A 22,330-nucleotide genomic window follows, 5' to 3' on the forward strand; every position below is an offset into this window, starting at 1 on the left:
TATATATATATATATTCACAATGGAGTATTACATCGCAATGAGAAAGGATGAAATCTGGCCATTTATAGGAAAGTAGATGGACCTCGAGGGTGTCATGCTAAGCGAAATAAGTCAGGCAGAGAAGGACAGATACCATATGTTTGCACTCATAGGTCTAACGGGAGAACAGGAGAAACCTAATGGAGGACCAGGGGGAGGGGACGAGGGAAAGAGAGTTGTGGAGAGAGAGGGACGCAAAACTTGAGAGACTACTGAATACTGAAAACGAACTGAGGGTTGAAGGGGGAGGGGGGGAGGAGGTGGTGGTGATGGAGGAGGGCACTTGTGGGGAAGAGCACTGGGTGTCGTTTGGAAACTAATTTGACAATAGACTACTTTAAAAAAAACTAACCAAATAAATGAGATATATGAGTTTATCAGCACAAATAAGTTGTGCTGAAGAGAAAGTACACTGCAATTGTATGGAGACACTGCAGTGTACCACAACATAAAACAAGACTACTTTTTTATAATGTAATAAAATGATAGTTCACAAATTTCATTACTTCCAAATAAATCAAAATAGTATTTGATATGACAGTTTTTTTAATATGGCCCTGGGTCATTCATAGAGTTACTTTTATAGACAAGGCACTGTGTTAAGTACTGAGAATATGCCACCAAAGAAGGTCTTGATTAAACTTTAATTCATAGCAGAATGATCACACACACTCACACACACACACAAACACACAAACACACACAAGCTCATAAATATATGGTGATAAATGCCAAGGCCACAATATATAAGATACTTTATTCTTTCCTCAACATTTTCAAACAGATTTAAAAGACTTGATATTCTTTACTGAATTATGAAAATATTTTTCTCAAAATTGTCCCATTTCGCTATAGTCAAAAGTGTTTATTCTCTAATATCATAACTTCTATAGGTATGCAAAGGTCAATTATATCAAAATATTATATAATTAATTATAGGATACTATTAATTACCTGGGGAATTACATGAGTTTGGAAAATTTCAAATCATCCAAATTATCAAGGGTGATATATGGAAGAAAAAGTTCTTGTGTTAACTCATGTAGGGAATAGGAATCAATGATAGTTATTTAAGTGGAATAATATGAAAATATCACTGTTTTAGAAAAAGCACTGTGTCATCAGTGTGGAAAATGGAATGCAGGGTCCTGAAGCTTAAGTAAGAAAAGACAGTTAAGACCCACTTGTATCTGGGAATAGATGAAAACAACAAATGAGAATGAATGATGTGAGAGAAAAAAAGGCCAAGTTTTGGAACCTTAAGAAATGACCAGAAAAAAAAGAGACTAGCAGGGAATTTCCTGGGGGGAGAGGATGGCGGTGGTTCTGAGAAGGAATAACCAAATATACAGAAAGCTTTGCATTCATTCATTCATCCATGTATCCATTTATTAATTTAAAGTATGCATTGAGCACTTATGGGAAGGTCCTTTTCTCAGCTCTGAGGATACTGAATAGAATGAGATTTAGATCCCCCCGAAGCTTACTAAATTTATAAAGTTTATAATTTAAATAAAACAAATAAAATACCAGAAAACAATTAGGGATCTAGACAGGGAAGGCTTAAGTTACAGTGTAACATTTGAGCAGAAATCTGGAGCCAAAGGGACAAGCCAAATGGACACATCAGAAACCGTGCTCCAGGCAGAAGGAACAGCAGTAATTAGACACTGAGAAAGGAACATACTTGGGGTATTAAAATAAAAGACAGAGAAGAAGTCACAGAGCTGGATTAGAGTTTCTGAAGGGGAGAGGTAGGGCAGCTGAATTTAGACACTGAGAATATCCAGCAGATCACGTCAGTCTTTTATCATTGTAAGGATTGTGATCTTTTCTCTGAGTGAGATAGAAAGTTTTGGAAGAATTTAAGCATGAGTAAAGTGAGTGTAATCTGATTTTGACTTGAAAAGCAATCCTCTGACCTCCTGAGGTGCAAGTGTAGAATGGAAGCCGTGGAAGCCATGGAATCAAGGCATGAAGTAGGGACACCAGTCAGGAGGAATGGCAATAGCCTAAGGGCAAGATGATGGTGGGAGGTGGGTGGCAGTGAGGGGGGAGGTTAGAAAATTGTTAGATTCTGAAAATATTTTTTTAAAAGACAAATGAAAGATGATGGCATATCAGAAAGAGAGGGAGATAATTTTTAAAGTAGTAAAATAAGAACTTGAATTAATTATGTGGTGTTTTAGAGGTCAATGTTTTCAGAGGTACATAGTAACAATAGCATGACATATAGGAATTGAGAATATGAATTTGTACTAGATGACTTTCACTGTCTTTATCAGCTCTATAAAATCATTTCAATCCCTTATTCTAGAGTCATATATCTCAGTTATCACATAATTTAGGGTAAATACTTGGATTATTTTGTCTAACACCAATGAGCTTTGTATCCTTTTTAATTTAAAAAAGAAAAGAAGAAAGAAAGAAATGGTGTATAAGAAATATGTGATAGAAAAAAGGACACAGAGTGGGTTAAAGTTAATTAAAATCTTAGTCTGTCAGCATTCTCTTAATAAGTCAAAGTATGAAAAGAACCCAAATGTCCATCGATGGATGAATGGATAAAGAAGATGTGGTACATATATATGTGTGTATATATATATGTATACACAATGGGGTATTACTCGGCAATCAAAAAGAATGAAATCTTGCCATTTGCAACTATGTGCTGGAACTAGAGGGTATTATGCTAAATGAAATTAGTCTGTCAGAGAAAGATAAATATCATATGACTTCACTCATATGAGGACTTTAAGATACAAAACAGATAAACATAAAGGAAGGGAAGCAAAAATAATATAAAACAGGAGGGGGACAAAAACATAAATAACTCTTTTTTATTATTTTTTAACATTTATCTATTTTTGAGAGAGAGAGAGATAGAGAATGAGAAGGGGAGGGGGTGGCAGAGAGAGAGGGACGCACAGAATTTGAAGCAGGCTCTAGGCTCTGAGCTGTCAGCACAGGGCTCCAACTCAGGAACTGTGAGATTGTGACCTGAGCCGAAGTCGGACGCTTAACTGACCAAACCACCCAAGCACCCCTATGAGAGACTCTTAAAGATACAAAACAGAGGGTTACTGGAGGGGGTGTGGAAGGGGGGATGGGCTACATGGGTAAGGGGCCTTAAGGAATCTACTCCTGAAATCATTTGTGCACTATATGCTAACTAAGTTGGATATAAATTTTTAAAAATTAATTAAATAAAAATAAGTCTGAAAGAGCAGGTGCTGGCTGACAAATCTGAGGATGTTTGGCTGACTGTATTTTGAGGAGGTACAGTCCAATGAGACGATATTTGGAAAGCAAGCTCTCTAAGGACATAGCCTCTAAGTCACAGCATAGTCACTTGAAGTCGAAGAACCTTATTGTAAGAATACAGGATGAGTGGGGAAAACCAAGCTGTAAAACAATCAGAGGTAGAAGCAACAAAAACATGAGCTAGGCTTTGTAGGAATCTCTCAACATGTCTTTGGCAGGAACAGAAGAAAATGTGTTAGGGTTTAGGGGTACTTCCTTTTCCTCTTTCCTCCTGCCCAGTTTTAGCTTTGGATCCTGTGGTAGGCAGAATGGTGGCTTCCAATAATGCTCATATTCTGATTACCTACATGGCAAAAGCTGTGCCCCTATCCCATAGAAGGTAGTTGAGTACCTTATAATTGGTATTTGGTTTTTTTTAATAGTTTATTACCAACTTGGTTTCCATATAACACCCAGTGCTCTTCCCCACAAGTGCCCCTCTCTGTATAGTTGGTATTTCTATAGTATTCTCCAGGGACATGGGTTTCATATGGCTCCCACTTGTTGGGTGTTCTTGAAGTAAGTTACTAGATGATTCTTCAGATGACAAACATTTTTCAGTGTGTCTTCTTTATCTTACAGAAGCACCTAGCACATATCTCTGACCCTGCATTACAGATACACAAGAGGGAATTTGAGTAACTCATTATAGCTGGGGTGGGGGTAGTGAGAGGGGCTATAGATGATAATAAAGTTAAAGACACTACACTCCACTCCATGCATGGGCAAGAATAGCAAGCTCACGAGTTTGCAAGTGATGCTCTCAGAATGGGGATACAGGATAGGGCTATATATAAGGAAGCACTGTGGTCAGTAATAGGTGGGTAAATATAGGAGAGAGACGAGTTCAGTTTTGTGCATGTTGAGACTGCAGTTCCTTAAAGTACATGTAGCTGGAGTTGCTCACAAAGCGACTGAATAAATAGCTTTACAGCTCAGGAAAGTGTTGTAGGATAAATAGAGACGGTGGAGTAGCAAAGTTCGCATGTGGAGGGAGCACACAGTAAGACTAGAAAGGCCTAGGACAGAATCCTGAGCAACTGTACACATTTAAGAAATGTAAAGAAATAGGAATTCATATGCACAGTCACAAATGAGCAATCTGGGAGGGAAATCACAGCCAGAAGAGTCTGTCATGGAAGTCAAAGAGTTTAAAGAAGAAATCACGAACCACAGTGACAAATAACCAGTGATGACCTCACGAATGTTGAGCAGCCCACTGAAGAGTAGGATGAGAGCTGTGCTTTGTCGCATTTGCTGATTTTTGTGGTATAAATATACTTGTTATGATTGGTTTTCAAACTGCCACCAGGACGTCAAATGGCTCTCAAAACTCCTGAAATTTTAAAAATTGGCCCTTTCGAGTACGTGAAAGCTGGCTCCTTTACACCACTACATCAAGTTTAACTAAAGAGGGCTTGAGAATTTGTTAGATTACCACCTTGGGTCATTAAGATGCTTTTCTATGTGTGTAGGGGGCAGAGTGGAAAGACAGAGGGAACGTGGTGCCTGAGCGCCCTAGTGCGTCTCCTCCTGTGTCACACAAATCCCTTTTCTCCTGCACTCTCAACCATGGAGATAACTGACCCTAACAGAAACTATATTGATGCCCTATCACACTAAACAAATCTTCCTTGATCTTTCAAATTCTTGTGGTTGTGTACAATTCTTTTACTGGCTTATAGATGGGCAATGTTTTTTAATTCCACGGATGTATAAAAATACAAATAATGACAGTTGTGTTATAAATAAGAATACAAAAAAATTATCTCATTTTGAAGTTTAGTGCTAGTATACCATATGTAGTTAGTACTTAAAAGAATAAAATAAAGATGTGATGTTTGGGTTGCTTTCCATAAATGTTTTCTTAATAATTTGGATGAAGTCATTCACATACTGAAAAAAAAAAAAAACAGATCAAAACCCATATATACTTCAACCACACCTAACCTAGAAACATTTTTTAGGCCAGAGACCACATTCTCCATTTCTGGATGACACTAAACAATAATATATACCATAGAGACTTTCACATATCAATTAAATATGCATCCCCCATTTAATTCTATATAATATCTAACTAACAAAAATGTTTAAAGAGCTTTCTACTACATTCAATAAAATTGGTAAATGGCTGCTTAGAGGAAGAGAAAGGAAACTACCCTATGATCCAGAAACTGTACTACCAGGTATTTACCTAAAGGATTATAAAAATACCAATCAAAGGACACTTGCACCCCAATGTTTATAGCAGTATTATCTTAAAAGCCAAATTATGGAAGCAGCCCAAGCATTCATGGATTGATAAACGGATAAAGAAGATATATAGGGATAGATAGATACATATAGATATATATCCCACTCATATATATGAATATTATTTAGCCATAAATAATATTTGCAACATGGATGGAGCTAAAGAGTATTTAGCCAAGTAAGTCAGTCAGAAAAAGACAAATATCATATGATTTCACTCATATGTGGAATTTAAGAAGCAAAACAAAGGAGCAAAGGACAGAGAGAGAGAGAGAGGGAGAGAGGCAAACCAAGAAATACTCTTAACTATAGAGAAAAACCTGATGGTTACTGGAAGGGAGAAGGGTGGTGGGAGGGTTAAATAGACGATGGGGATTAAGAAGCGCATTTGTGACGAGCACCAGGTGTTGTATGCAAATGTTGAATCACTATATTTTACACCTGAAACTAATATTACACTATATGTTAACTGGAGTTTAAATAAACACTTTTTAAAAAGGAAACAATGAGTTAAAGCGATGAAATACTTGTCCAGGAAAATATACGGATTTGCATATTCTTTAAGAACAATTCATGTACATAAGACAATCTTCTATTAAACCTAAATGATACACGGGTTCAGATCTTTTCATTCTATTTAAACAAAACCCATCTTTGGCATTTCTGTTGCAGTCCGTTCCACAATGTGGTAAGGATTTATCATTCGGTAGGATGACTGGTTTGACACTGCGACTTAATATACACATCACCTACCTGGCTCATTACCTGGCTCTAGCTCACAAGGCCTCCTGTCACCCAGCTCATCTTCACATACTTCATCTTTTACCAGAGTACACTTTTTTTTTAACTGAAAAGAGAACAAAATACATTTCACATAAGCTACAATTTTGTGTATGTTGTTTTCCTCTTTTCAAAGCACCAACGTCACTTTCTGATGAATTTGACTAGAGCATTCATTATGGGCCCAAAAGATAGTGAGATTTCAGTGATATCTCAGCAGATATCAAAGCCTATCTTGCAGCCACTATAGAGAATTATCCTGTTTTTACTGGAATTGTCCCCTAAGCAATTTATCATATCATATCATCACAAAAAGAAGAAGGGTAAGGACAGTACAATAAAATATTTTGAAAGAAAGAACACATTCACATAACTTTCATTGTAGTATATTGTTATAATTGTTTTGTTTTATTATGAGTTATTATTATTACTCTCTTACTGTGCCTAATTTATAAGTTAAATTTCCAAGACTTATTTTATGTAGCAAAAATCACTTTCATGAGCCTAATACAAAAGAACTTACAAATATCAAGTTAATTTCTTACCACAATACTTCCTCTGTCATATTAATAGTGAGCTCATTTTTGTGTGATTTTTCTCTATAAATAATTTTTACAATCGGTAAACTCTTTCTAACCTTGTCTGAAATAATATTTTCATTTTGATGGCAAATGAATTCACAAGATTTTTTGTTTGGTCTCCCATGGATATATTTACCACTATATTAATCTTTTCTATATTCTATATAATTGTAAAGCAAATATATAATGATAAAGGAAAAAATGCAGTCTGACAGGTAAGCGCTTTTTAAACCTAGAATGCCAGAAAAAAGTCAATGAGAAAATGAATTGTTAACAGTGTGTCTCCTAAGTAGACAGATAATATTCCAACTTGAAGCACTTTCCTTAAAATTTATCATTTCCAGGTAGAAAATTATTTTCTAACATCAATTAGTATAGCATTACTCTAAATTAAAATCTTCATAGATAAGGTGCATTGTCTTTTGAATATTAGTTTATTGACAATAATTTTTCAGCCTATAGTGCTATTTGATGTTGCTCTTTTTTTTTAAAGAATCACTTTTATCAACGTCTATATTTTTAAGGTAGAATACTTGCTCCACATTGATGGGTAGACAATATCAGGGGAGTTATTCACACATTAGTTATCAGATGCCTTGGGAAAACACAGTTTTCATTGTCAATGCCAATTATTTATTGTTTTGTTGTCACAGCCATCATGTACCACAGCTGTGGGATTTCTGTTGTGGAATGTGGCCTGTTTCATGATTTAATGTCAAAGCAAACTTCATAGTAGAATAATACACGTGAGTAAATACAACTCTAAGAAAGAGCTTTAGTGCTTTGAACATTTTATCTCCCTGATTTCCCCCTTTTTAATACTAATAAGTTAGCTATTTGATTTTGTTTCTAAACCTTAATGTAATGTTTTGAAGTAGTTAGTTTTTTTCCATCTGCTAAGAGTATGTGTTTATACATGATATAAATATATTTTATTTTTGAGGCATTTTTATTTATATATGTTTAGGATAGTAACTTTAAGTATAGAAAGCCTTAGAACAAAAGTCAGACCAGAAAAGCAGAAGTAAGTCCAGGCGTCATAAACTATGGTCTTCTTTTTAAAATATTTTGGAATGTTTATTTCTATTTTTAAAAAAGGGAGAGAGACAGAGTACAGTTGGGGGAGGGTCAGAGAGAGAGGGAGGACCCAGAATCTGAAGCAGGCTCCAGTCTCTGAGCTGTCAGCACAGAGCCTGACCTGGGGCTGGAACTGACAAGCCCTGAGATCATGACCTGAGCCAAAGTCAGGTGCTCAACTGACTGAGACATGCAGGCGCCTAAGGAACTGTGGTTTTTAATTGTTTCAGTGTCTTTTTTTTTCTATATGCTTATAGACACAGGAGTCAATATGTTCAATGTAACCATGTCAGAAACCCCATAACTACAAATACCTTTGTATCAAATAAAACTTTTGTCAATAATAGAAACATATTTTTCAACCGAATTTAACATAACAAAAAGATCCATATGTAAATGTTTCACATTTTTAAATTCATAAATAGATCTATAATTAGTATACTAGGAACAGAACTGACTCAAATATAAACCAAATATGCAAAGCTTTATCCATACTTGTTTTTATTTTGCATTAGCAATGTAAAAGAAATTGTGGTTTAGGCAGCTAAGCCCTCTTGTTCAACTCTGATAAACAGTGGAACATATTAAATACTACATGTATGATAAAAGATGTATTAGCATTTCACAGCTTTCAGGAAAACCTCTGTGGATGACAGGCTTCATATTAGAATTGCAGATACAGGGCTTGTCTTAGAAATAGAATCTTATTGCATAATACAACACAGGTTTCAGAAGTGCATATAGCATCTTCAGCAACAGCTCAAGGGTTTCCTAAAGGAAACAGATATTAAAGCAAGTATGACATAGGATTCTTATGAAAAAATAACCAATTTAGGAAAATAAGCCTGGAAATGATGGGTGGGTAAACAAGAATGGGACAAGGATTGAAATGGGATCATGGTAAGAACAATGAAAAAATAATTACCAATACCCCAGAAATGATGGCACAAGGGTTCACACACTAGAAACAAGAAAGATGAAGCTGTCAAGAATTAATATAATAATTTATTTTTGAGTAGAATATAAAAGGATGTAAAAGACTTTTACATCTGCTAAAAGAACATATTACCAGACAAAACAAACTATCATACTAAATATTGTGGATAAAAAAATTCCATAGAGATAAAATCTCTGAATGTAATTTCCCTTCCTGGAAGAGCACACAAGGGAGAAAGATTTCATGCCTGGGGATTATAATAGAAGTTGGACACAGGACATAGAAAAGAGTATAAATGATTCTTAGACATGGATGAACTAGCAATCTTCTGATGAACCTATGGGCTGGCATGTCAGATTTAAATGTGAAAGAGATCCATGTAAGGAGAGTCTTGCTGAGTACAGCAAAAACTGGAAGTAGGACTGCACAATCTTCTAATTTTATAATTCTTTAGTCCAGCGATCCCATGGTTTTGATGTTTTATGTTTTCAAATTGCTGGGGTCTTAAGGGGCCCTGGTCCCAGAGTCTCAAAGCTTCAGAGTCTTGGAATCTCATGGCTTCATGGTCTCATGTTCTCCTAGCCTGCCAGTCTCCCACCTTGGGAAAAAGAAAAGTCTTAAGTTTTCAAGGTTTCTAAGTAGTTGCAGGTACAAGTTCTAAGAGTATTAGATGTTCTCTTTTTGAGAGAGAAGGCTGAACTGAGAGTTATATTTTAAAACAGGGGGAGCTGGGTCTAATCAAAGCTCAATTACTACCCAATTACATTTCTGATGTTATTGAAATTATAAGTCCTTTGGAAATGCAGAAAATGTTGAAAATAGGTTGAAAGCACAAAATCATCTTAGACTCCCTATGCCTGACCCATAGCAGAACTAGAACCTTAACTTCACTCCAAATCTGCTCAACATTGAATTATCTGGATGAGTCAAACCAATAACCCTCCTATTTTAGCTCTTAAGTTGTCTAACATAAGAAAGAAAATCAGAATGTGACCCCTGGATAAAAGCAAAACTAGACAATATAAACAGTTAGACAAAAGGCATAATCATCAATAAAGACTTTTAACATATTTATGATAAAGATCTTAAAGTATCATAAAATAATTATGTTAGAAGATGAATTTCATAAAGAATTTGGAAACTGTATAAAAACTCTAAACTCAAAATTTGAAAAAAAAAATCATAAGGAAGGAATGACAAATGAAGAAAAAGCAAAAGACCAATCAACAGAAATATTTAAATTTAACAACGGAGGAAAAAGAGATTGAAATAAAACGCATAGGAATGCTATGATTTGTGAGAAAAATCTAACAGTGAAAGCTATAATTGGAGTAGTAGTTAAGTAAGAGATAATGGTGTAAGAAAAATACTTGATAAAATATTAAATGATTTTTTTCAAATTTGATGAAAAAGTACAAGCCATTAATCTAAGAATTGTAACAAGCTACTAGCAGAATTAATATAAAAAGTATCATTTACAGCAAATCATAGTCAAACTAAGACCAAAGGTGATTGAAAAAATCTTAAATACAGAAATAAAAAATGAATATATAACATGAAGTAGAAAAACAATAAGCAGGACAGTGTATTTCAAACCAGAAACAACAGACTCAGAAAAAAAGGAACATCTTTAATGTGCTCAAAAGAAAAATACAATCAAAGAAAACCTGTCAACCTAGAATTATATACCCAGCAAACACATATTTTAATAGGAACAGGGAAGTCTTCACCTCTTTCCAAGTTGGAGTATCAGGAATTAGATTTCCTTTCCTGCTTAAATCATATAAAACACTGGATTAAATATGATTCATAAGTAAAATATATGACATAATGACCATCAAGCCATTGTGTAATAGAAAGGGAAAGGCCATAATCCCTAATGGATGGGAAAACAATGAAATGAGATTAGGATTGCCTCAGCTTAATGACTTCAGAAAGTTTGTAGGAAATGGCATAGGGAGTGAATTCCAGGCAGAGACTTTCATTATTTTGGGAATTTTTCTCTTTGAAGGAAAATATTAATAATATATTGGAATTTTAACATCTGTTGAAGAAAAATACATGCAACTATAATACAAAATGTAGAAGGGTTCTAAATGAAATTATACTACCACATAGAAAAAATTAAATTTAAACCCAAATATATTATTACCTTAAGTGCAAATAGATAAAACTTTCCATTAAAATGAAAAAGGTCAGCAGATTATATATAACGTGAGACTTAACTATATGCTGTTCACCAGAGATATGTGTCATATATATCCCACATAGATTGAAAGATAATGTAAAATGAAAAAGCTAAGCATAAGAATGACTGAGTACCAGTATTGACATTTTATAAAATAGACTTCAAGACAAGGAGCCCTATCAGAAAGATTATTTTTTAATAATGATAATGGTTAATTCCTCAAGAAGACACATCTATCTTAATTGTGTGATTACTAATAATAGTAATTCAGTATCTATAAAGCAAAAGTGGACAGAAACAAAAGAGAAATAAAGATAATCTATAACATTAGTTTAAGTTTTATAACATCTACATGGCTGTGACAATAAGAAGGAAAATTTTAAAAGCAAGAATAAAGACAGCACTGTCAACCCACTCAAGTTAACTGACACTCAAAGGACATTATACAAAACAAATACAGAATAATCTTTGTCTCATGTACAATAGTCAATTTTTATATAAATAATATTAATATATTTAAAAATAAAGTAAACAAATAATGTCCAAGCACAATGAATTTTAATTAAAAAGCAATAGTAATCAAATATCTAAAAAAAAACTTTCATGTAGTTAGAAATTAAGCAACACATTTTCAATCTGGATCAAGGAAAAATTACAAGGAAAGTTTTTTAACCAAACTAAGAATCATGAAAATATAAGGTATCAATCTGTGTGGATTCAGCCAAAATAGTGATTGAAGGAAATTTATAGATTGAAACATTTTATAACAAAAGATGGAATGACTAAATCAATGATATATGTTTCAACATAAAAAAAACTCTGTATAAAGAAAAGACAGTAAGCAATTAGAAAATTTTTCTCTAACTAGGAATTAGGAAGAAAAAGTAAGCAAAGGAAAAAAAATTAAAAAGATAGAAGAGGAGTTCAAAAGAACAGAAAACAAATCAGAGTAGGATAAACATAAAGTGATACATATATCTAAACATGTCATGATAAAAGCACTGAAAGTCAAAGATAAAGAAAAAAATTGGAGAGGACACAAGAAACAGTGTTCATCATGGGCAGGTAAACTCTAATAAGAATAAGAGCTGATTTGTCATTAGAAACCACAGAAGACAGGTGACAGTGGCATGGCATACTCAAAATGCATGAAGAATAAATCTAACAGTCAACCAAGAATTTGTATCCAGCAAAAATATTATTCTTAGGTGAAAATAAATAATTTTTAGGTTAAGAAAACAACAATAATACAGAGAATATGTGTTGCCATTAAATCTGCCTTACAAAAAATAATATAGTTTCTAAAGCTAACAGTAGGAGATTCAAGACAGTAATTTGAATCTATAAGAAAGAGTAAAAGGCTCTCTAGTAAAGGTAATTATGTAATTATAAAAAAGAGTAAGTATAAATGCATATTTCTTCTCTGCTCTTCTCTTAACTGATATAAAAAGCAATTTTATAAATAATAAGTGTATAATTGAATTGTTACAGCTATAGTACATAGAAATGTGATACATTTAATGATCACAGCAGAAAAGAGATGGGTGGGAGGAATGATGTATTGGAGTAGGAAAATGACACCATATGGTAACTCGAATCCACAGGAACAAATAAAGAGAAACAAAAATGGTAAAGAAGATTAGTATAACACTCTATAAATATCCACTTGCTCTGTTTTCTTTTCTTAGTTTCCTTATTGACATATTATACAAAACAATAATTATAATAATGCATTTGTTCAGTTTATAACTTGCACATAAATGTAATATGTATAAAAATAGCACCACATAGAAGGAAAGATAAATAGAGCTACAAAGACTAATATTTCTACATATACTGGGATTAAGGTAGTATAAATCTGAAGCTGATTCTGGTAATGTGTATATTAAGGAGAATAATAAGAAAATGACTTTTAAAATAGTGGAAATTATTAAAGAAATTAAATAGAACATAGAAATTTTTTCACTTGATGCAAAAGAAAATACTAAAACAATAAAAAGAGGAATTGAAAAATAGAAAAAACAGAAAAAATGTAAAATGACAGTTTTAAATCCAACTATACTGGTAACAATAAAAGTGAATGAATTGAACAATGCAGTCAAAAGATTGTGTGAAAATGACAGAAAATGATCCAACAATATATGATCTACAGATAACACACTTAATTTTTTTATTTTTTAAATTTATTTATTTATTTATTTTGCGAGACAGAGACAGCTTGAGTGGGGGAGGGGTAAAAAGAGAGGGAGAGAGAGAATCCCAAGCAGGATCTGCACTGTCAGCATGGAGCCCAATGGGGGCTCAAACTCATAAAACCATTGGATCATGACCTGAGCCAAAACCCAGAGTTGAGCTAACCAACTGAGCAACTCAGGTGCCCCCATAGATAACACAGTTTAGATTAACAAGTACAAACAGGTTAAAGCGAAAGCATAGAAAAAGATACACTGGGCAAAAGCAGCCATAAAATCTGGTATGGCTGTAAGAATGTCAGATAAAATAGATTTTAAGCCATGATGGTTACTAGACAGAAAGAATATTTCTATAATGATGAAAAGGATTAATCTGTCAGACACACCAAAAAATCATAGCAATTATTCCTGCACATACACATAACAAAAAAGACCATACATTCATGAGGCCAAAACTGACAAAATTAGAGGGAGACATGAATAATTCAAACATTATAGTTGGATACAACACCCACATTTCAATAATGTATAGGACACCTAGAAAGAAGATTAACAAGAAAATAAACAATTTGAACTATACCATACACCATACACGGTACACTATACCATACACCAATTGAACCTCTATAAATCAATTAGATGTCTATAGAATATTCTACCCAACAACAGAAGGATACATACACTTCTCAAGGGTCAATGGACTTTTTGCCAGGATTGACCATATATTAGGCCATAAAACAAATCTCAGTAAATTTAAACAAATTGGTAAGAAAACAAAATATGCTCTTTGCATATTGAAGTAAAATTAAAAATCAATAACAATGAAATTGAGTAAACTCAAAAATGTATGGGTATTAAAAATGAACTTCTAAATCCCAATGGGTCAAATAAGGAGCCACAGGGAAATTTGAAAATGCCTTAGATAAATGAAAATAAAAATACAAAATTTAGGAATATAGCTAAAGCAGTGCTCAGAGACACATATATATTTGTGAATAACCAGATCAAAAAAGAAGAGACACCTGGATATCCACATTCAAAAGAATGAATTTGAATGCTTCCCTCATAATGTACAAAAAATATTAAAACAAAAAGTATTAAATAAATATAAAAGCCAAAGCTATAGAAATGATAAAACACATAAATAAAACACAGATGTCAAATTCACTATCTAAGATTAGGTAATGTCATGTTAGATATGATTTCAAAAGTACAAGCAAAGAAAAAAATCAATAAATTGGACTTTATCAAAAGTAAAAATCTTCCATTTCAAAAGATACTGTTAAGAAATAAAAAGGCAACTTATAAAATGGGAGGAAACATTTGCAAATCCTAAATCTGAAATTTGACTCTAGGACAAATACAGAATTACAACTTAACAGTAAAAACACAAATAACCAATCAAAAATGTGCAAAGCATTTGAATAGACATTTGCCCAAAGAAGACATATAGATTATCAATATGCACATAAAAAGATGATCAACATCATAAGTTATTTCAGAGAATTAAAAATCAAAATTATAATGAGATACCACTTCACATTTATTAGGGTTGCTATAATAAAAAAATGTTGATGAGTCTGTGGATTGATTTGAACTTTTATTCACTGTTGGTGATAATGCTATATTATTCATGCCACTTATTTTCTATATCCTAATATTCTAACATCTTGGGCAATGCTAACCCTGCAGGGACTGCTCCTATTAAAGTTAGCAAATTTCTAGAGAAAGCAAATAACTTGTAGAGGAGTGTGTCTCCCATAAGCAAATCAAGCAATTCAAAGCCCATGTTCCCAACTATCTGTTTCACCTGGTTCTCAAACTGCCTGGTAGTTGTCTATCCACCGGCCCGAACTACCTGAGCATTAGGTATCAGAAAACGAAGGATGTCCCTATTGAAGAGTCCATTGAAATTATTCAAACTAACCTATCCTAAACCTTCTTATCTTGTTTTATCTCATGGAAAGTACAAAAAGGCTCTGCACACACTTTTTCCTCACTACTCTCTGGGTTCTGACCAATTCTGTTGCTTCCGCATGTGGCACCCATCATGTGGCATGCCCCTGCCTCTTGGAATCTGTGAATATAACAAACTATCTTTTCAGCGGCAGCCATCTTCTAATCTGTTGGCCTGTGTACCAACATAATAACAAAACCTATGTTTAAAAACAAATGTAAAGTGGTATATCAGCTTTGGAAACAGTCTGGCACTTCCTCCTATGGTTGAACATAAAATTCTACTCCTAAATATACACATGAAAGAAATGGAATTGTATGTTCACACAAGAATTTGTATGCAATTGTTCATGGCAGCATTAGAGGTATCCTTCATTTTTGGAAAGCTTATTATGATAAAACATTGTTTTTACAAAAGATCTGCATGAGTGCCTATTTTCACTAATCAAAAAAAAAAAAAAAATCCAAAGAAGAATTTTGCTTTTACAAAAACTCTTGCATACTGATGTAGGTTTTTTACAAAAGTGACATTGTGGAGGCGTCTAGGTGGCTCAGTCATTGAGTGTCTGACTCTTAATTTTAGCTCAGGCCATATCTCACAGTTTGTGGAATCAAGCCCTGCATTGGTGCACTGACAGTGTGGAGCCTGCTTGGAATTCTCTCTCTCTCTCTCTCTCTCTCTCTCTCTCTCTCTCTCTCTCTCTCTCTCTCTCTCTCTCTCTCTCTCTCTCTCTCTCTCTCTCTCTCTCTCTCTCTCTGCCTCACTCTCTCCCTCCCTTCTCTTTCTCTCTCTCTCTTTCTCAAAATAAGTAAACAAACGTTAAAAAAAGACATTCTGCACCACAAACATTTGGAGAGCAGGGGATACTCTTCACTTTATACTCTTCGGCTTCTAAAGCTTTCATAGGAATGCTCTACTTGCAGATGGTGGGGACACCTGTACTCATAACAGGCAATACATTGAAACAACTCAAATGTCCATCAACTGATGAATGAATAAATAAATGTGTTATATACATACAGTTGCATAGTATTTCAGTGAAACAAAATGTTCCAGCTCCAGCAGGTCCAGGGTCCCCTGAAGGAGGCAACAGCGTCCGCGGAAAATTGGAGGCGAGAGAGCCCGGAATTTCTTTCTTTCCTGGTTGGTCACCAGTCTGGCATCTCTATCTTGCCAGGTTTTGTGCCTTTATTCATAGATTTAAGTGTTAATATGACATCAAAAAGTGGAATTTTTACATATAATTCTCAGTGATAAAGATGCTTTGAAAAGGGTGCAGACACAGGTTTTACAGAGGCATTTTTGCAGAACTACTCTAATTACAATAAGGTAATTTACACATCATTGGATTACAGGATATTCTCAGTGAAAAGCAGGTAACATACACATTTGAACTGGTAATAAATCTTACAACTAAGAAGGTAGCAAGATGTTTTTAGTGAGAAGCAGATAGCAAACGCATTGGTTTATAACAATAACGCTAAGATTCAGGCATAAACAAAGCTAGGAGGCATTCTGTTTGGCTCACAAGAGGAAGAATGTATTAGCAATGGTTAGTAAATAAACCATTTGTCAATCTTGTTCTTTGATGTTGAAGGTGTAAATCACTATAGGTGCCCTAGATGAGCCGGTCTTTGTGTCTGAGTTTAAGTTGTAACTACTCTTACCCATCCTCACAGTGGGCACCAATTAGCATATGTATGCGCAGTCCTTTATGCCTGGCTCTTGTTTGTTTCTTATTCCTAAATTAGGCTCTTTATCTCAGGAGTTAATATTATTCTTGTGTTCTTTAACCCCCTTTATTATCCATGTCTTAAGTTTGTGAGCTCAATAGAAGAGCCTTTGGACAAACATCTGCAGTGCTGTGTTTAAATTCCTCTTTATAGAGGTGGGAATATGCTGCTTCCCATGAGGTAGCTGTGTGGGGAATATCGGTCTGACTTGGAACATTGTGAGGCCTAATCAACAGCAACAGGCTTAATTTCCCATGAGCAGTAGTAGCAGAAGGAGATACCAGTTCCACCCCTCATGGCAGGAGCCCTGCACGTTTGCCATTTCCTTACTGTGACCGTGTCATCCAGCAAGGCCGGTGCGGCTCCCAGCAAAAACGGAGTCCCCATATATTCTGCAACATGGTTAAACCTTGAAAACATGCTAATGGAAAGGGGCCAATCATAAAAGACTATGCATTGTGTCATTCGTTTACATGAAATATCTGTAAAAGGCAAATTTACCGAGACAGAAAGATTAGGGCTCCGTGGCTGAGAAGAATAGAAATTTAGTGTTAATGGGTACAAGGTTCCTTTTGGTGTTCTTAAATTTTATACTAGAGATGATGCATATACTAAAACTATTCACTTGTACACTCTAAATGGGTGAATTATGTGCCATATGAACCATATCATAAAACTGTTATAAAATAAATGTATTAATATAATTTACATTAAAAGACTAAAGGAGAAGTAAAATAATATTAATAGAACAGAAAGAGCATTAGATAAAATTCAGCACATATTTATGATTAAATAATAGAGACCCCAGAGCAAACTACAAGAATGATAGCTCCTCAATCTGAAGAAATATCTATAAATAACTACAACTCACATCATATCTAACAGAGAAAGAGAGAAAAAAAAAGACCTGTCTATAAGATAATGCATAGATTGATTCATAATAGCCAGTAACTGCATAGAATACAAATGTCCATTAAAGGGAAGAGAAATTTAAAAAGCTGTGGTCTTTTCATGTGATGTAACCCTACACAGCAATACAAGGTGCAAACTACTTATATATGTAACAACATGCATGAATCTCAACATCATGTTGAATGAAAAAAGCTAGAAACAAAATGAGCACCTGCCATAAGACTTCAAATCTTTCCAGTCATACATGTATTCTTAGAAGATTACACATGACGTTCCAAAACAGGGAAAACTAAGGTATAGTGATGGAAATTATTAGTAGTTCCCTGGTGTTGCAATTAGAATTAACTTTGAACTTTGAAGTGTGCTGGAAATAGATTATGTTTTGTTTTAAGTTGTGATTACATTGGAATATACATGAGACAAAACTCACTGAAATGCACACAAAAATATGTGTACTTCTTGCATATAAATATATATGTATAAAGCTGGCAAAAAATTACTTGAAAATACCAAGGCTGGAAGACAACTAGCATGGCATAAATTACTAAATAGGCCATTTACAAAGTAGAATTAACTTTGGAAGAATTTCTTGTAACTTTCATGATCCAAGGACATAACTGCTGGATATATGGTCAAATGAAATACCTATACACAGTTTTGATCTTTTCCCTCAAAATTCAGTCTACAACTCAGTGCCATTTAACCCTAGTTTTAATTTACCTCTAGAAAATATTTTTTCCAGAAAGTAAATGTGGTAGTTTTGTGCTCAAATACTAAGTGTTTTATTTCAAAAAATAAAAATAGCTAATTATTTCTTTTTACCTTATTTTTTGAAAACAGATATATGAAGCACATATTTTTAAATGTATTATTTGAGTGCTTCAAATACTTTCTATTTCAGCTTCTCTCAATTGAATTTCACATTTTAATATAAAATGTCCTTTGATTCCTTTTAGAAAAAGCAAATACACATCTTAATGGTAGTAATAATAGCAAAACAATGCTCAACACATTCAACTTTAGTGAAAAAGAATACACTTCAATAATGTATAGTAAAGTGCTTAAGCAGTGCTTCCCTGATATTTCCAAGGGCTAAGAATGTACTTAAAGGGTCAGAATCCTCCTTCGAAGAGGAGGCTTAGTGATGGTTCTCTGGTAAGTAATTATGGTGGCCACACTAGCGGACTCAAGGGAGGAAGTAGGCAAGATCTTAGATCTAGGGAAGATAAAGACACTTGTTTGTTTGTTTTCTTTTCCATTCTCACTTTAGACAGAACACAAGCATAAATAGCCACATCTGAAGACACACCAGGTGCCGCTCCTAGCAGCTGCTGTGACAAGGCAGTGGCCAGTAATCCTATGTAGGAAAAAATGCAAAAGAGCTACTGGTGATCAATTAGAATCCTCAATACACACTTTGAAGATAGATAATGAGCATGTTGGGTAGCATCAGCCTTAGGAAAAAAGTACAAAATATACAAAACAGAGCCCTGGGCAATCTTGTTTATCCACTTTATTCAGACAATTGTATTAAAGACACTTTGAAAGACATAATTGCAGTTGGTGATTAGGATGCTTTTCTTGGAGTTTGAGCTAATGTGAAAGTATCTGAGAAAGCTATATGTCTAATACACATATATGTAATACATTAATATTAGTGTTCAGATATATTATTGGTTTATTATTTACTTGTAAGTACAGGCAAGTGTGTAAAAGAATTCATTTCTGCTGAATCAGTTAGTATTCTATTCCCATTAAGGGATACATTAGGGTCTAAATGAGGGCTGTGCTGGTGAATTTGTAGATTGGCTTCATATCTCCTGAAGGAAGACTTACCATGCTACAATCGCTTTAATATTCCTTCTGACTCCTAATTCTGTTGAATAGTTCACTAACATGCCATATATTTGCTTGCCGTGTACTAGAAAGCTTTGCATCTTTTCCCCACCAAGTATATATTCAATATTATTTCTATATGGTGAGCACCCCATTGAATTTAAAGAGAGCAAGTCCCTAAAACTGTTTCTTTCTCTAAGACATAGATTGATCAATAACATATCACATATTGTTTAGTCTTCTACCTGTTTGAAACTTAAAACAAGTCTCACATCTGACTGATGAGCAATCTTCATCAAATCATGAATTTTTCCTATCATATTCTATGTGAAAACAAGTGCAAAAGGAAAACATTTTCCCCCAAATTACTCGGCAAACCTAATATGAAGTACATACTAATCTTCATTATGTGGCAGAAGTTATTTAAGCTACTTAGCTCTTAGGATAACAATGATTTGAATTTGACTTTAATGTAGAAAAAAACTACAGTACATTTTCCATTTAGAATGAATGCAGTTTAAATGAGGTTTAATTTTAGCACATAGTTACAAGGCACCTTCTGTTTAGAAATCCTGCTGTTTGGATGTGATTTTATTTCAGAAATCTGCAGTTACAAATTCCATTTTCTTCAGAATGCTGCCGTGTGAATGAGGCTTTTGAGCAGAACACTTGCTGTTACCAGCTACCTTCCATTCATAGGACTGCTTTCTGAATGTACTCATAATTAGGAAATCTCAATAAGTTCATTTTAAAATCTAAAAACCCCAATTCAACTCTGCTGCTTTGAACTATCGGGCCATTTTGAAATCCAGACCCTACTGTTTTTGATGCTGGTCATCCAAATAGGAAAAAATAAAATAAAAATCATGTGCAAGAAAGAATTATTCTTAATTAATCAATTTTTTAAAAATTTTGTGCCAATAGGACAAATGGTATACTCAGCACAATCTAATCACCCTATCCACCTCATATCATAAATAATTTTGTCTGTAAGTACTTGTAACAATATTGAAAGAAATAAAGCAAGTAAGTATAAACCTGTGTTTTAATCATTCAGAGGGCAGAGAAGGTAGCCTGAGAAGTTAGCAAATAACAGAAAGAATAAAGGACAATAAAGAAGTGTCACAGGAATATCATCCATGCATTTGAGCAATTGAAAAGCACAAAGATTTACAACATAAAAATCTATGCCACTTTCAATTTGTTGTAATTCCTTCTTCATCTAGTTCAAATAAGTCCTGCTTCAGAAAAATCTCTAGTAATCATCATATTGACACTTCATCTAGACTGAGTGCTAATGAGCCAAGAGTTTACTGCCGTAATTTTTACCCAAGAGTTCACATTGTCACAGCCTATCAAAGAAATGGTTCCAGGTACACTTTCAATCTAAAAATGCTTTTTTCTTTCAGAAGCTTCTGTTTTCAAGTGTAGGGGGTTATTTGTTCCTGAATATCTTTTCCCTTACTCTGTTTCAATTGTCTACATGACTTGTAATGAAACGAAGCAAGAATAAAAATGTTCCCTTCACTGTCAATTTCTGTCTTTCTTTATTCTTTTCTAAATCCAATGATTTTCACTTAGACCAAGCCCTTTAGAAAGAATTCTTTAGCAGCAGCTATGTATATTCCTGATTTTAAAATAAATTATGAAAACTGTCTTGGATAGGGGAAAGAAAAATATTGTGATGAAAGAGAGACAAAGAAATCTGTGTTTTAAAAAAGCCTCAAGTGTCTAGAAAGTACTGAACAAATAAATCTTTTTCATATTAATAGCAGCTATTTTCTTAGCTATCTACTGGATGTCTTATTTCTTTTCTCCACTTTGTAAGAATGATCACTGCCATACAATTTTTCTTTCCTTTTTTCTGCTAGTCTCTTCAGAGCTGTGAAACTGACTTAGAAACTTAATGGAGAGAGTCAAGCCTTACTTTTAAGATGAAGACTCCTCTTATTTTCTATCAATTTTTGTTTACATGGTAGAATCCAAATAACAGCATTAAGTTGTGCCATTAGAGTTCTTGCCCTTCCAAGAAACAACAAACATAGGCATCTAAACTGATGAATAGAAATAAAATATGTAAAAATAAATACATAAATATAAATATGTATATAAACAGGTAATGTATGGAATTTTTAAAAATGTTTGTTCATTTTTAACAGACAGAGACAGAGCATGAGAGGGGGAGGGGTAGAGAGAAAGAGAAAGGGAGACACAGAATCCGAAGCAGGCTCCAGGCTCTGAGCTGTCGGCACAGAACCCAATGCGAAGCTTGAACCCATGAACCATGAGATCATGACCTGAGCCGAAGTCAGATGCTTAACCATCTGAGCCACCCAGGCACCCCATGTAATGTACAGAATTTTATTGCCAGCTGTTAGGTTACTATTCCCAAGTCAAGAAATCAGCATTTTCCTCAGTCTCCAGATGTTCCTCTATTTCTTTGGGTCACTCAGCCTGTAGCACAGTTATTCTGGGCATTTTGAGAGGAGCGGAGAGCTACTTGTTTTTCCCCTGAGTTCAGACCACATGGGACTTAGA

The 22,330-nt window shown here is 34.1% G+C and overlaps 1 long non-coding RNA gene across 1 annotated transcript in view; it reads right to left on the reverse strand.

Moving 5' to 3' along the window:
• Nucleotides 1-16,412, reverse strand: part of LOC115300480 — a 27,094-nt gene extending 10,682 nt beyond the window's left edge. The window contains exons 1-2 of the long non-coding RNA XR_003912704.1: nt 16,332-16,412; nt 6,353-6,446 (exon numbers count right to left, since the gene is read on the reverse strand). This is a non-coding gene — a long non-coding RNA (uncharacterized LOC115300480). The remainder of the gene's footprint in view (nt 1-6,352; nt 6,447-16,331) is intronic.
• Between the last annotated feature and the right edge of the window lie 5,918 nt (nt 16,413-22,330).

This window comes from Suricata suricatta, chromosome 1, assembly GCF_006229205.1.
Source record: "Suricata suricatta isolate VVHF042 chromosome 1, meerkat_22Aug2017_6uvM2_HiC, whole genome shotgun sequence".
NCBI lineage: Eukaryota > Metazoa > Chordata > Mammalia > Carnivora > Herpestidae > Suricata > Suricata suricatta.